Below are 12,392 nucleotides of genomic sequence, written 5' to 3' on the forward strand. Positions count from 1 at the left end.
TGTCAAGCACCCTGCAGAAACATTTAAATCTCTAGAAATGGGCAAAATAATCAGGAGTTAACAAATCGCTGAAATAACACAATTTTTTATGACATTAATAAATTGAAATTAATAAATGTGTCAGAAATCTATTATTTCTAGTTATCAAGGAGGAAAAAGAGTGGAAAATTTAAACTACAAAAACACTTGGATGTGCTTTCAAAACCAGAGAGTTGAGGACAATAGGCAGTGCCAGACCCTCTGCAAGATGCAACGCATCCATTGTTTCTCCCACTGAACACAAGTCAGACATTGTCATAAAATTATTTCCACAAGCAGAGAGGGATACAAACTCATCTGAGTCACTCAATAATCTTGAAAAATTCATAGATGAATACCTGAGGCTTAGGAAAATTCAGATTCTTAAGGTGTTTTCCATAGAACATTGATAAGAACATTTTACTCCCAGTACTTTTGAAACACCTGCACATTTTTATAGAAAAGGAGAATTACCATCCATAACCTCTCAAGGAATCCCTGCAATATGTAAGCAGTGTGTAATGAAGCTCAATTTAGCCTCAGTGAAAATTTATGGAGCAGACAGGATCTTTATGATTAGCCAAGGATCCCTCAGCACAAGCAGAGTAAAAGACACCACTTGTTCTCTAGGGGGCTGAGGAAGGAAAGTGGGGAGGGGAAATAAATCTGCAGCCTCCCTCTCTATCTGAGACCACTGCCCTCCCAGGCTGACAAGGAGGAATTCCAGAGGAACCAAAACATTTGGCTGTTTTCTCTCTGCACTGCTCTCTTAGTAAATGTTATCCTAAGCACCTCTTTAGTAAACACTGCTGTAAATAGCCACCTGTTCACTGCGGCGACACTGGAAATCCAAGTACCAGCTCACCTCCTTCAGTGGAGTTTACAGCATCTGCAAAGCCGTAAAATAGGCTTGACCCAACCCGCTTTAGCAAAGCTTCCTTTGCTAAAACATGGATTCAGTAAGTGCTAGACCAAAACAAAATTTATGTCCTAATCATCACTGAAAATTCAGTAAGTGCTAGATCAAAACAAAATTTACATCCTAATCATCACCGAATCATCACTTACATCCTAATCATCACTGAAGTGGCATTTTGTTAAATGCCTTTCTTCATCTTACTCCCGTATTTAAGAATTTTTGTTTTTTGGGTGTTTTTGTCCAAGAGGACACAGATGTCAGTAATACCAATCCTGACAAGAGGAGCAGCCAAAAGTTACCACAAGCCTCGGGGTCTGTGCTCTGTAAGGAAACATCCCAGGTTTAAGTTTTAGATGCATATTTTATGACAAGGAGCGCAAAGTGCCTTCTGTCCTACACAATTCATCTCAGTTAAGTGGAAACACCAGACAGGGACTCCCATGGTACAAAATTGAGCTAATGCATTCAGCAAGCTGCGAGAAAAGTGACTTAAAGTTATTACAAACGCCAAACTAACACCACCATCTAGCCAGTAACCACACACAATGCACGAACATCCTTTCCTGAAAAGGAGAATGGATCATTTCAGAGGAAGGCTCTCAGCAAGCGGCCCTTGCTGGGCAGCACAGCTCAATTAGCACAGGCATCTCCCCGAGCAGTGAGAGCATTCACCGAGCACCCTCGGGATATTTCCTGATGAAAGAGCCTCCTGCTGCTCCCTGCAGCTCCCAGGGCATCCCAGAGCAGCATTACTGAGGGAACATCCAGGTGTTGCTGAGCTTGAACAGGAGAAGGGGCTGGGAATGAGAGGAATTCTGCTCCCTGCCCACCCCTTTTGTTTCCCTGCTTTTCTCTCAGCTGCAGCCACGTCCCATTTCTGCAGCAGTGACAGACAGCTCCCAAAACTTGCCCACCTGGCCTTTATCAATGGGCATAGGCAGAAAGCTCCCAGGACCTGGGCCAGATGGAAAGGCAGGCTCAGCAACACTGGCAAACAAAAGCACTTACACACTAAACCTTGTGTGTTTGTTTATTGACAGGTCAGCACCAGGAGTAAATCAGCTCCTCTAGGAATTGGTGTCAGCACTTCTCAGAGCGCTGCTAATTGTTACGCTGTGTTTGTGGCACTTACAGACATCAGCGCAGGAAAGCACAGCCAGTAAATCACTGCACCTCCACGCAGCAGAGCAGCACCTGAAGCCAAGCTCAGTTTGCTCACTCAGCATCCCAGCAGCGCACAAAACGTGATGCTCACGAGCAAGCCTGAAAATATTCAAATGAAAACTGCATTTACCTCATGATTAAGTGAAAACAAAGTCTGGGAGCTTTTCTGTTTGTTTTTGCATCTCAACCATGCCTGTTACTAACTCTGAGTTACTAGCTCTGAGGGGAAACAAATTCAGAAACACTGACGAGTTTCCACTGCATTTCATCGCTTTTCCTTTGCCAGTCTCCCGAGCTGCAGAGATTTCCTTGTTACCAAATGTTATTTACAACTTTTTGATTATGACAAAAACTTTTCAATGCTCCTTGCAAACACAAAATTTTAACAAATACCTTGTTTGTAGAAAGGGGACTTGCAAAGAAATTTTTATTGCCCCTAAGAGGAGCAGAGCTCCAGTGCTTAGCAGGGGATCTGGGAGCAGCATGGCAGGAGATGGCAGCAAGGGCCCAAGTCCAGGAAGATCCCTTCAGATTGGTGCTCATTCATTAAATACAAATCTTCTCTATTACCTGAAAAACAAATGTTATGAACACATAGAATTTTGCTAGTGAACTGAAGGTATAACCACAATAATAAAATAACTCTGCATACCTGGAGAGGCATTTGAGTGCTCATTAATGTTGCTTCCACTTTATAAGGTGGGAAAACTCCCCAAACTATTTTTGTATTTTAGAATTTTTCCAGTTTGAAGAGGGATAAATATTCTGATACATAAGCAGGACTAACTCTGAAAACTAAAATATCACCCTAAAACTTCAGCTCACTCATTGTAAGCTATCAATAACTATTAACCCCTGAGCTCCCAGCTAGGCAGGCTGGGAGCTGAAGCCATTCTTCAGGCAGGACAGACTTACATTACCTTGGCTGGGCTGAGATGATATAATTGAAATACAGAGATTTGCTGTAAGCTGAGGCTGAAATGTGGGAGCCAGCTCTGGTTTCAGGGCAGAGCTGCCCCTGAGGAGTTGCAGGACACAAAAGAAAAGAGGATTTTGGCTGTGGAGTGGGAAATTCTCTCTCTGCTGCCAGCCAGGGGTTCTCCTGGTTCTGGTTTTGGGTCTGCTGAGTGCAGGATCCTCCCAAAATCAGCCTTTGCCTCAGTGCACTCGAATCAAAGGGATTTTCCCCCCATGATCTGGGATGCTGAAGGTGCCACTGCCTCTCCTGTGCCTCTGCTCCTCAGAGATATCCCGGAGCTCAGCTCATTTCTCCTTCAGCTCACAAGTCCCATTCCTACTTTTCTTTCTACTCCTGTGTCAAGTTAAATATGTTCCACATTGAAAGACACTGATAACAGTGACAGAGTGTGCTCTGCTGTTGCACCCAGCCAAGGCTTTGTCTGGACACAAACCTTTCCCCAGCAGGCAGAAGTGAAGGGCACTAATAGCAAATGGAAACACGGGGCTCTGTTTATTGGGGCTGGTGCTTTGAATGCCAAGTTCTCTGCACAGGATTAAGTGCATTTTGTATGCAGCTGGAATATGTCATAGATACATTTAGGTCTTTGAATTTTAACAGTCCCAGGTGATTTTTTTTTTCCTTCTATCTTAGCCTGTGGTGCAGAAAGAACTCTGGATACATTTTAAGTTCTCCCACCGAGAAAAAAAGTTATTAAAATTAATGCAGTATTTTTGAAAAGAACATATTTTCAAATGGAATTATTATGAAGCAATGTCAGCAAAAGAAATGCTAAAAATTTCAGATTTTATGTACTTTTTTGAATGAAAATCTTTCGTCTTTAATCTCTCTTTATCTATTCCCAATACAATATTTGTTCTTGTAACTATTTAAAGCAGTGCTGAAGCTCACAAATCATTGTAGTCATATATGCCCAGTTCCTCACAAGGAAAATGAGCAGACAACTTCACCCCTGCTTTAAAGCTTTGGAAATTCTCTAAACAAAGAGGCAGCCATCTTCTTCCATGTGCTTTTAAAACAATACATTTGTTCCACACAAGGAAAGCAGGGTTTCTGCCTGCAGTGAATAATTTATATGTTTTATAAAATCTGTGGCTCACTGATGGCATAATGTAAATCTTAGTGAATCATAAAAATATCCCTATTTCTGGGGACTCTGGATATAGTCCTTAGGCAAAATAATTTCTTACAGTTTTGTTAAAGTATACATTTGGGAATTGTGATGTTCCGCATGTTAACATCAAGGGTTATTTTATATGCATTCAGATTGGGTTGGTTTCAGATTTGTTTATTGAATAATATGAATAATGGTCATACAAGAATTTATTTTGAGTGCTGAAATTAGGAGATATAGAGAAAACTTTTGTAGGAATACAAACAAAAAAGAACTGAATAAATGAATTGGATGTTTCATACATATAAACAATTCCTAAGCTCATCCTCTGGCCTGCCACCAATCAGGACCAGCATGCCTTTATCAGCTATGATTTTGGGAAGTAGATGAAGATGCTCATTAGCATTTGATCATCATTCCAGTGTCTGAGAACTCATCTATTCAAAGAAATGCCCTGCATATTCTTTTCTTTTATATGCACTCTTGCATATAAAAGGTTTTTTAGGCAGGAATGGTGGCTTGTTCTGCTCCTCCTCAGTGTGTAGCTGGTCAAACCCTGGAGGCCGGTGTGATAAGGAGCTCAGCAGAGCTCCTCATGTCTCTGACACTTCCATGCTGGTTCACTGCCCTGTTTGAATCAGCCTTGGGGACCACCCAGAAGTACCAGCTGGGGGTGGCTCAGTGCTCGCATTCCCAGCAGAAAGGAGCTGCTATCGCCATAAAACAAACTGTGCTCAGTGTTTGGCTCTGCCTGTCTCTAGCCTGGTGCTGCTGCAGCAGCTGGCCTGGGGAAGGCAGGCTGGGCTGCAGCCCGGGCTCCAGGCTGCCTCTCCTGCTCCACCAAGAGCTGCTCCCCAGCTCTTTGATAAAACCTTCAGCACCAGAGGCAAGCCACACTGAGGGGAAGATCAAACTCTGCCCCTCAGGCAGTTTGTCAGCACGAGAGCTCGGTAGGGCATAGTGCACATTTGTTATGGCAGGTTTTTAATGACATCTTTGATAGGGCAGTGATAGGATTCCATATGTGAGAGCAAGTACTGCTGCATCAGAGGTGAAACAAATTCAGGTCAGATCCTCACCTGATGTAAATTAACTGTTTCACTGACTCAAAGGGAACCCTGGGTACTCTTCATGGCTGAGACAGTAAAGCACACTTTTCGTGGTGAGATTTTGCTAAAATGTTTCAGCCATAAAAATCACAAACCCAACTGTCATTTTACGCAAATGCAGTTTTCTCTCTCTCCGAACCCTGGAGCTGGCGACGTTTCTAAACTGTTGGTGAACTTTTAGGAGAGGCGGACCATGTGCTGACCTGTGTAAAACACATGAAACCTTGAAAATATTAGAAGGTTGTGGACTTTGGAACTGTGAACCTCAGCTGGAACTTCCTGCCAGCCGCTCTCCCGGGCAGGAGGCATCAGGTTGAGTTTGTGCCGTGCCGCGAGCAGCAGGTCTGATCACAACTGACAGACTGCTCCCATCTGCTCCAGAGCAGGGCTCAAAAGGGTTCTGACTAAGAAAATAAAGCCCAAAGGGGTAAGATGATTTGTTTATAATATAATGTTAGTGGTTTATTATCCAGAAATGACAGCAGATTTGTGTATATGTGTGTGTCCGTGGATTTTGGGAAACTGATCAGTTCAATTTCAGTAAAAGGCATCATTGAAAGTAATTTACACTTCTAACTAGTGTTCTGTACCAATCTTTAATTACCTGAATTGTGTGCTCTTCATATTATGCACTAATTTATACTCAGTAAGTACCAATTGAATTTTATCCAGATAAAGTGTTCATAATAAAGCCATCCCACTGCAGCCTGCTCCCTGCACAGCCTGGAGTCACAGCACAGCCCCACAATCAGCTCCTGGGACTCAGCCCAGCTGGGCACAGTTTCCATCCCTGCCAGAGGCCCACGGCGAGTGCTCGCCAGTTTAAAAGCCAATGCTCACCAGATTGGGCTCTCACTGCTAATTTTAGGCTGCAGAATGACTTCAGAGAAAGAGATCTTTACTTTGAATGTGCTTTGGAGTTCTCCTCTCCTCTTTCTTTCTCTACCCCATTTCCTTCCAATTATCAAATATTGAGGCTCTTTTCTAGTCATGCTGAACAAGATATTTTTTACTAACTGAAGAAGCCAAGTCCTTCTTGTCCCCAGAAGACAAGAGGACCATTGTCAGTGTAAGAGCAGAAGTGTAACTGGTGCAGGTGGAAGTGGTGGAAACCAAAGCAAGAGCTCCAAGTATTATTCCCTCTGACTTTGGTAGGTCCCAGCCTGGTGACGATGATGTGGACATCAAAGTATGTGTTGAAGATTGCAATGCAAGATGTTTTCCATTCCCATCTGTATGGCAGATTACCTTTGTCAAGTGGGCAGTTTACTTTATCTCTCTCTTTGTGTGACCACATTCACACCTCCCTGGCGGGGGGGGGGACATTGCTGATAACAGCTATTGAATGTCACTGCATGGCTGATAAGAACTGCAGCATCCCACTGGGAGATGTGAGCCCAGAGGGAGGAGCCAAGCATTGCTACCCAGATATAATCCAGAGGTTTTGAGACACCAGCACGGCTTCTGCACTGGATTCCCCAGAGGAACAGCAGCTGCCTCTTCTTCCACTGGATCTTCAGAGGAAGAATCCATCCTTCTCTACAGGATCCCTGCTCCAGCAGAACCACCCCTGACACTGCAGGAGGGCTGAGCCACAATTCCAATGGGGCTGCCACCAACACCCTGACCCACAGGGTGCCAGGTTGGGTTCTGACTCTGTCAGTGTTGTTCTAGTGTACTGCATTGTTTATTTCATACTTTCATTCTTTTCTTTTCCCTATTAAAGAACTGTTATTTCCTGCTCCCATATTTTTTTGCCTGAGAGCCCCTTAATTTAAAATTGATAGCAATTGGGAGAGGTGGGGACGGTTTGCATTCTCTATTTCAGGGGAGGCTCCTGCCTTCCTTAGCAGACTCCTGGCTTTCCAAACCGAGACAGTATCCTTAAAGCCGTGGGCTCTGTGGAAAAGTGATTGGAAATCAGGGTCCCATGGCAAGAATAAAATAGCAGGAATGAGTTTCAGCTGCTACATGAATAAGATTCAGGTATGGGTCTCTTCCAGTTGCTGTTGCCACAGGAGTGGAGGGCTCAGTGTTCCCACAGAAGGGAGAGGAGCCCCCAGTGCTGAGAGCGGGCACACAGCCCTGCCCTTTGTTTGAACCTGGCTTCTCCTCACACTCCTGCAGCCAGGGATCCACAGGGCACATAGAGCTCTTGGTAACTGACTCAGTTTTGCATCTCTCTTCTCTGGATGTCCAAATCTGGACAGCACCATGGCCAGATGTTTGGAACTGATGGAGGGAGGGAGGGAGGGAGGGATGATGGCAAAGAGCATTCGACTGGTTTTGCTTCTCTGGCATTATCAAATATGGGAATTAGGGGAGGCATCTGAGCCTCAACAAGTTTTGAGGGACTAAACTCAGTCTTTTGTAGAAGACTGGAAGGGAACAAAACAGCTGATGTGTGTTGGTCTTTTGCAGGGAGAACCAGCACACAAAAGCAGTGGGCACACTGTGTGGCAAGGCAGGTGGGCAGAGGAGACAGAATGCCTGACTGTCAGATTCATCCTCTCATTCCTCATCTGTGAGCTCAAGCCATGGCTTGGATGCCTAAAAACATGCTGAGATTTTAGCCCAAGGGAAGAAAATGACAAGGCATTGACCCAAAAAGGGAATGTTCAAGTCTTATGAATACTTTTGTCCTGTTTATCAAACAGAATCTTCAGCTTTTCCAAACAGAATATTTTCATTTCATGCTTCCATTTTCTATATCACATGCACAGAGAAAACAACTGAAAATGTCCTACAAGGACCAACAGTAGGGAAACAATTCACTTTTCATGCTCTGATTTGCACCAGAGTCCCTCAGGTTTGCATGGACAGCCCTACCTGTCACCATGAGCGCCAGGAATTAGTGGCAGAAGTTGTCTCATAGCCTTACTGCATTATTTTCAAACTGGAGTTTCTGGGGTAATTTTTCCCTGCCTGATTAAAGGCCTCCCCCTGTCCCCCAATTTGTCACAACTGAGTGGCAAATAGAAGGTAGAAGATAATAGCTGGGAAAAGGTAACTGTGACACAACAGAGCATGAGCTGGAGGTTTTCAGAAAGCAACAGAACCCTTGGAATTTCATCTTCCAATGAGAAAGTGAATCTGAACAGTCAAACAGCAACAACACGTTTACTCAGTTTTCCCTAAACTGGGACTGAGGAGGAAGGGATGAAAATTTCCCAGGGAAACAAGATTGCTTCCTTTGGCTCTTATGGAAGTGGCAGCTACATGGACATGAACTCCATGGCCAGACTCTCATGAGCAGGGACACAAAGAAAAAACTGCTTTCTTAAATGAAGACAGAATAATGTACAGTGACTTCTCAAAAAAACCAAACAAGCAAAAAAACAAAACAAAACAAAACAAAACAAAACAAACCACCAAAAAACCCACCAAAAAACCATCAAAACCAAAAAATCCCCCCCAAAACCAATTAGAAAAAAATCCGAAAAAAAATTCTCCCAAAAAACCCAAACAAAAAAAAATCCCAACCCAAACACACACACAAAAAAAAAAACAAAACGAAAAAAAACCAACAAAAAAAGAAACCCCAAAACCCCCAAAAAATCCCCAAAACAATCACAACACAGAAAACAAAACAAAACAAAAAAATCCTTTGGAGTATGCAGAGCACCTGCCAGCTCTGATGCTGTCTGATGCATGTAAACTGTAAATTTTACCTCCCTGTCCTTCCTGAGGTGCTAAGAACTGGCCACCCTTTACGATCCTCATCTTCCACTCATCTTTTCTGTGCTATTCACCTGCTCAAAACTTCTCTTTATAAGGCATTTGTCATCCTCTCCCTCCAAAGGAAGAGCCTGATCCAAGTGCTGCAGGATCAGTGGCAAATGTCCCACAGCATGGAGTTGGATGAAGTCTTTAATGTGTGTGAGCAGCTCCAAAGAGGGCAGAAGAGACAGGAAAGAACACTTTTCCAAAACATCTGTGAGTTTTGCTAAGATCACAGCTGAAGGAGCACTAATTTTTAAAAGTATAATATACCAAGTAACATCAAAATTATAATTCACAATGTTACTAAACCACATAAACAAATTTTCAGCTTTCACAACTTCAACAAAGAAAGAAATCACCAGAAAAGAAACAATATAGGAACATTACAAGGCACAGGGGAGGGGAAAATGTGTCTTAAGCCAATGGCCCAAGGAGCACCATGTTAGTCAGGATGCAGGAGGGGAAGGGATTTCCACTTCCACTGAATTAGTGGGGCTTTTGCTCTGTCTTTATTTCTTTAGAGGTTATCAACTTAATATTTGGCCAATAAACACAATGATAATGATTATTCATCAGCCTATAAGGCCTCTCATGTGGATTTCATACTGTGAGAGAATGTGTCTTATTTCACAGCTTGTCAGTACAAAAATATGTCCAAAAAAAGGTTTATCCCAGCATTCTCCGAAGTATTCAGTATAATTTCCCACTATTTGCAACAACCATCACGTTGGCCTCTTAGTGGAAAAATTCTCCAGTGTCTTACAGTCTGAAATCCACAGGGAATGAACCATACCATTATTGTTATTATAAATACCAGTAGTATTAGATATAATATCATAATAAAGTAATAATTAATACAGAAACAAATGCCCATTTGATCCCATGTATCTAAAAACTGGTCATCGCTATGATTTGGAATTGAATGAGCTGTAAGATTGCCACTCTGAATAAAACAAGGATTGCTGAAGTCAGGCTGATTTATTGGCTCTCCCCAGTGCCATGATGATACACAAGCAGCAGCTCAGCATAAAAGTCAATTCCTCTGTGGTATCATAGAAGTGAAGTAAGGGGGTAGAAAGGATGAAAAGAGATAGAAAACTGTTACCTGCAAGCAGCAACTCTCATCATTGTGGAAGAGAGAAGGGCTACAAATGGGGCTGTGTTTGCCTCCAGATGAAAGGAAGGGTCTCCTACTTTGGAAAGGTCTCCTTTTGGTCTGTAGGAAGGAAACGGGAGAAGGAGCCAGTCTTCATCTTCAATATCATCTCAGACAGGAAACACAGCCTCTACAGAAAAGTCAAGGAACCTCTCATCAAAGCTGAGCTGGAGACATAAATAAATAAATAAAAAGTCATTCCTTTGCTGGGATCCCTGTGAAAGGGCACTGATCTCTTGGAGCAAGGTCTCTCCTGCCTTTGTTCTTGACTGTCCTGGTCAGTCCCCAGGGACAGGGCTGTGCTGGATGCAGCCTGCTGTTTTCAACGGTTAAAATGGCATTTTGTTCCTACCAGCAGATCCCAGACTGCCAAATGTGCTCCTGCTGTGCTCCATCCCCTGATGGCAAGAGCTTGTGCTGCCTGAGAGGGGTCAGGCTCAACCTGCTCCGATTTAGGCTCACAGATCCTTGCCCTCCAGGGCAGAGGGAAAAGCAGAGGCTGCAGCAGCTCCTGTCCTTGCCTGCTGAGATGCTGTGCCCAGGGGGCAGCTGCAGCTCAAACCCAAAGTGCATTTGTAGCCTTTGGGGAGGTGCAGATCACACCCCTACCAAACCCCTTCCCAGTGCTGGGAACCAAACCCATTCCATAAACTGGTTTTAGTCTTGTCCGCCCTGCTTTGTTAAGGAGGGGAGGGAAGGATCAATGTCATGGACTGTTGGGAAGGATGAAAGTTTGACAAGAAAGTCTCACAGATATGTGTGCTTAGCAGAAAGATTTATAAATCTAGAGTCTGAAGGAATAGAGATGGAAGCAAGTTTTGATATAGAAGAAAGGAATTGCTGAGCCAGTCTTACTGGATAACCAAGGAGGCAAAGGGTGTGTTAGTTAGAAGGGGGTTTTATGGTTTAGAGCAAAGGATAAACCCACCTCAAACAAGAAGGTGTTTTTACCAAGTAGGAAGATAGCTCAGGCATACAAGCCTGCTGCAAGTAGAAAAAAGGTCTCAGAATTTTCCACTGCAAGAAAACTGAAAAACAACTTCTAGCTTAAACTGTAATGTACTGACTTTTAGTGATTGGAGAACAGTAACATGAATTTGGTAATTACAGTAGTTATGATAGGCTATAGGTAATAGTTAAGGTATAGATTGGTTCTACTGTATGAAGATGCTCAGCAAAGAAAAGTAAGAATGCATTGTAACCAAAAGAAAAGTATATAATGCATTTGTAACCAAAACCAAAGGGTCTCCAGGCCTGCCTGCAGCTGGAGCTGACAGCTGTGGGCACAGCTCTGTCACCCATGACCTTGGACTGCTGTAACCTCTTGGATGGAATAAACTGCATTTTTGATACAATAAACTGCATTTTGGATACAATATACTGCATTTTGGATACAATATACTGCATTTTGGAGAGCTGCCTGGAGTCCCACATCTCTCATTTAGGCTCTTACAATGAACTGAGGGTAACTCCCCAGCATTGCCTCTGAATTACCCCAAATTCAGACAATAACTGGGGCTTCTATCCTGGACATCAACAACCACTATTGTGATAGGAACTTAGCTGCTTATGTCCTGTGCATAATGAATGAATATCTCAAATGACAAATTTTAGATGATATTCCTCCAACACAGATTTCTCAGGTTGTTTAACTGGACATGTTCCCCAAATTTTCACCAGTGACAGTTCCTAATTTAACTCTTCAGTGCTCAGTAACATCTTTGTATTAAATTGTCCCAGTATGTAAAACACACCCAAAGAGCTAAAAGGATTTTTACTGCAGTTCATCTTTTCTCCCTAGTGAGAAAGTGACATCTGCTAGCTTGGTTGGACCCAGTTCCCCAGGCAGAAAAGCATAATTTATGATGTGATCAATTCATTGCCACACTTTGTTTTCTCCTTCCCAGCCTTTCCTAATGTAACTCTTTGAAGCTGACCAGGATAACATCACTAAAGTAAAATGAGATGCGTATAGTATTTACTAAAAAGAATGTAAAGCCCCAAACCTGCAGACATTTTCATTTCCTTGCTAATAAATGGAATTTCAAAGGTCACTAGCTGAAAACAGTTTTTAAATCAAATGACAGGACCTTGTCAGGTAAAATGTCAGGATCCTACCAAATTTCTGTATCTGCACACCTTAATTTTTATTTAGCAATGAAAGGAAAGCTCAAAAGGAAGCAGGAGGGTTCAGAAAAGCAATCCTCCTT

The 12,392-nt window shown here is 42.9% G+C and overlaps 1 long non-coding RNA gene across 1 annotated transcript in view; it reads right to left on the reverse strand.

The window, feature by feature from the left end:
* Positions 1 to 2,065: 2,065 nt before the first annotated feature.
* The window catches only part of LOC135451905 (uncharacterized), a 62,909-nt gene continuing 52,582 nt past the window's right edge, over positions 2,066 to 12,392 (reverse strand). The window contains exons 3-5 of the long non-coding RNA XR_010441468.1: positions 10,132 to 10,312; positions 2,495 to 2,671; positions 2,066 to 2,200 (exon numbers count right to left, since the gene is read on the reverse strand). This is a non-coding gene — a long non-coding RNA (uncharacterized LOC135451905). The remainder of the gene's footprint in view (positions 2,201 to 2,494; positions 2,672 to 10,131; positions 10,313 to 12,392) is intronic.

Source organism: Zonotrichia leucophrys, chromosome 9, assembly GCF_028769735.1.
Source record: "Zonotrichia leucophrys gambelii isolate GWCS_2022_RI chromosome 9, RI_Zleu_2.0, whole genome shotgun sequence".
In the NCBI taxonomy this organism is placed as follows: Eukaryota; Metazoa; Chordata; class Aves; order Passeriformes; family Passerellidae; genus Zonotrichia; species Zonotrichia leucophrys.